Here is a 4,210-nt window from a genome sequence, read left to right on the forward strand (position 1 = left end):
TTTCTTCAAGTACTTCAGCTGAGTCCTAATTTTAAGGCCTTTTTAAAAAAGGCCTAATTCATTCCTTTATGTAAGTGAACATCATTCATTTTAAGATAAACTGATGTCAGAAGATGACTTTCGTCCCCAAAAAAATATGACTTGACAACTCATTACAGGTTTCTCTCTAACACTAACCTTAAGTGACAGTCTCAGAAGCAACTGTAGGACTCCCCTCCCCCTACATTTGCTCCCCCTACCTTGTAGCTGCTCTGTTATACAACATACCATTTACCCCATCTGCTCTAATGTACTGAGGTGGGGAAAGCTGCATTCTAGTGAGAGCAAAACCGCTGGCACTCATGTACTACTTGTCATTACGTCTGAAAGATTACAAATTTGTACAAAATGGATCATTTTAATGAAGGCACCATCAGCAGAGGGTGTTCAGTCCTCACTACAGCAAACACCTGCCCACATCCTGTTCAGAAGTTCAAGAGAAATGGCAGTTCACCAAGTTACATACCCACGCCACTCTTCTTGTCTGTCTTGCTCCATCTTGCCATCATACATGAATCTGTGAGGCTCTGAAGGATGACCACCACCACAAGAACCAAGGTTTATAGGACACAGACTTCAAGATAAGGAACAAAGCCACTGGAAGCAAGATCCCTTTCCCAGCTGCTGTCACTGAGGACTATCAGCAGGCTGAGGCAGCTGTGAGGGTGCTGCGAGATTTGCTGTTCTGAGCTGTGCTTCCTTCCTCTTTTTTCAACACAAGATCTCATACCCCAGTGTCCTGGGGGAGGGGAATCCCAAACTGGGTGTTGCTGTTGCACGATACTGGCAGTAACACATAAGCAGGCAAAAGGGAGTGAAAAACCCCAGCCTGTGCCTGCACCACCACTGAGCTTCAGCTCTAAGCTGGAAGGCTGCTGCATGCAAAGCCCAGTTACACCAACAGTCTCTACACAATGGCAAGTTCAGTTCATCACAGGGGCCTTACTTCTTGCATTATGCCCAAACTAGATGTCAAATATTTGACTCCACAGGACACTCGATGTTTGAAGCTACTTTCTTCCAACCTGTCCAGAAATGGGAAGCTGTTTTTCATAACAAACTTCTACTTGTAAGAGAAATGAAGACAAAGCTACATTTCAAACTACACCCATTCCTTTTTATTTATCATTTTACCTTTGGAGGAGAGTAGCAGTGTCTCTTTATTCTCTAAAAGCAGAACTTCCTTAGAGACTTACTGTCAAGGCAAAACTTTAAACAGCAATTTATTGTATTTTTTTTTTCAGCCTTTACTTTCACACAGGCCGCTGTGAGAGCTAACAGAGTATTTTGGATGTGCAAAGATCAAGCCAAGTTTTTTTTAATTTGGATTACTGAATTGAAGTATCTCACCTTCATTTATGTTATTTACTTGTAGTTGGGAATTAAACAAACAGAAAATGCTTTAAAAGATTTACTGTTTGTAAACAAATTCATATGACAATCCTGTCCCCTGGATGGTACATTGCAATTTAGCAATCCTTGTTTATCAGAGCTGTTAAACACAGCTTGTGCTAATCCATCAGGATGTTTTTGATAGCACATGACATGGCAGTTCTTGGTTTTAACCAGTAATTATGGGCTGCCTTGTTGCACATGGAATTCTGATGCATATTTCTGGAGGAAACCCACCATGAAATTCATGTTTATTAAAGTGAGCACGATTCTGAGCAACAAAGATTATCTCCATTTACAGACTATCAGCTTCATCAAAAATCCTCAACCTTTTTTTACCAGGGAACACCCACTTTATAATTGTTTATCTATCAAAAAGATTTGGAGACTGAACCATTTCATCTTTTAGTTTACCATGTATTTCGAGAAATAACTTCCTAACCAGTGATAACTCTCTCCCTCACTCCTCTGACCCCCTCCTGCAACAAATCACCCCTTCCCACATACTATTTGGCCTAAAGGTCATGACTTGCATTTATATTCTTGTTCTACACTGCTGTTCCTCATTATGTTTCCCTGTAATACAAAAATCCTGAAGAAAATCGTTCCTTTCTATCACTCATTTAAAGAAATGCTTCAGCATGTAGGTCTAATAAGCCTAAGTAATACAATGCTACTATACTTCAAAAAGTAACTGTATGCAGGAATTTCACCTCCAAACTGGGATCCAATGTGCAACACTTGTCTGATACCCTCCATCTCTCCCATCTGCAGTCAGATCCTGCAGAGTACAGACACCTGAATACCACCATGCACAGAGCATAACACTGCTCCATACCTCAGAAGTCAAGTCACTGCTGCTTCCCACAACATCCCCTTGCCCACAACCAGCTCTCAGGAGGAAGTAACAGCTGATGTGCGGAATGCTTTCATGATGCTGCTTTAACAGCTCATTAGCTACTAGCTCCTACTACAATGCTGATGCTTTTGCAACTCACAGCTACTCAGACCTACCACCTCTTTCCCATACGTCAGCTCAGACAACCTCCTGTGTATGAAAAAGCCCTGGCAATAGATTTAACAAATGGATTGAGCAACAGAATCTTTATTCAGCTTGAAGAGGAAAATGCATCCAGAGAGTAAAGCATGCATGGTAACCCTGCAGCAGAGGACAACCCCCAGCATGGCTCTAGAGAAGTCAGGATAATAGTTACTCCCTTCTCAGTGGGGGGTTTTATTCCAATTATTTGTTGGTTTGCACAATTACCATTCCACATCATTATTCCACAGAAAACAGTGAACAGATAATCATTCATTGCTGTCACATACCTTGTCTTCTTTTCCTGAAGTCTTTTTCCAGGCAGAAAGTATTTTTCAAGTAGGGTAGATTATTCTTTGCTTCCCCAAAAGCTAAAAATCTTTCTGATTTCATGGGTAGAACTTACTTTGTGGGGAGCTGGCAAAAGAAGAGAGGAATTATTGCTTTTTCTAATACCGCTATCAATTTCAGAAAACAACATCTTGGCAAATGCTGGCTCTCTAATTATTGATTTTTAGCTATGCTCATTTCCATAACACAGAATAATTTAAGCAGAACACAGCAGTTGCATTTAACTGGCTCTGAATCCTGTCACATGACAAGACCTGTGAGCACAGTTGCAGGAAAGCAACTGATGCAACTAAATATACCAGGTATTCTCATACACTTCAAGGACAACACCTGAAGCATGTTATGGCACCACAACACTCCAAATTCCAAACATCTTCCCCCACCTGCTAGTTGTGATTCTGCAAAAGATAAGCATGCATGTGTTAGATAAGGTGTTACCTACTCAAAGTAAGCCACAGCAGGCCAGGTTTGGGGATAACTAGATAACCCTAACCAGATCTATTCATTTGTTGAAATAACACCCTAATATTGTTCATAGCATTAATGACTTCTTCCAATTAAAAAATGAAACAGAAGGCTCATATGCCACGTAGCTCAATACATCATTAATTGTCTTGGTAGATGTCTACAGCTCAGTGCTCCATTTGAAGTACATACATCTAATGCCAAATTACTGCAGGTTTTTCCTCTTATTTAAACAATTCTGAACTTCAGTTTTATGCTATTTGCATCTCAGTACAGCAACAGTAAACAAAGCTGCCAGCATATGCATGAAAAAGGCTTTCTTCTAATATTTTTAGCATGAAAAGCACTATTTCCTCACTGTAGTATTAATGTTTGTATGTGCAATCAGTCAAGAGTAGTAAGAACAATTCTATAGATATACATTTGCTTCCTGTAATGTCATGAAAAATCCTACTAAAAGTTAACAAATAAGATGTTCTCAGTTTATGCAGACTTCATTAGTAGCTTCTTAGATTGATGACATGCCACAACTAGATTCTGTGATGTGTGGATTTCCGATTATTTTGTTCAACAACAGCAGTAACAGCATCAGGCTGTGCCTATATTTAACTATGTAGAAATGGTAACAAGTTCAAACTGCACTCCAAAGTGACAAGCCACATCTTCAGTCACTCCTGTGTCACTACAAATGGTACAATTCAGGACTTGTGGAGATGAGCAACTGAAAGCAAAAGCCCTTCAGTGTGCACACAGTTACCAGGCTCCAGCATCACTTCTGAACATTCACAGCTGTAAATGAGCACATCCCAACAGTTGCCTTAGACAAATGCATTCACAGATTCATCAGGCATATCTAGTGAGCAATTTCTCCAAAAGCTTCCTACATGATTTCATGCAAGAAACCACAACACATTGACTTCCCCC

This window comes from Nestor notabilis, unplaced genomic scaffold, assembly GCF_000696875.1.
Source record: "Nestor notabilis isolate BGI_N333 unplaced genomic scaffold, ASM69687v1 scaffold2179, whole genome shotgun sequence".
NCBI classification, from domain to species: domain Eukaryota; kingdom Metazoa; phylum Chordata; class Aves; order Psittaciformes; family Psittacidae; genus Nestor; species Nestor notabilis.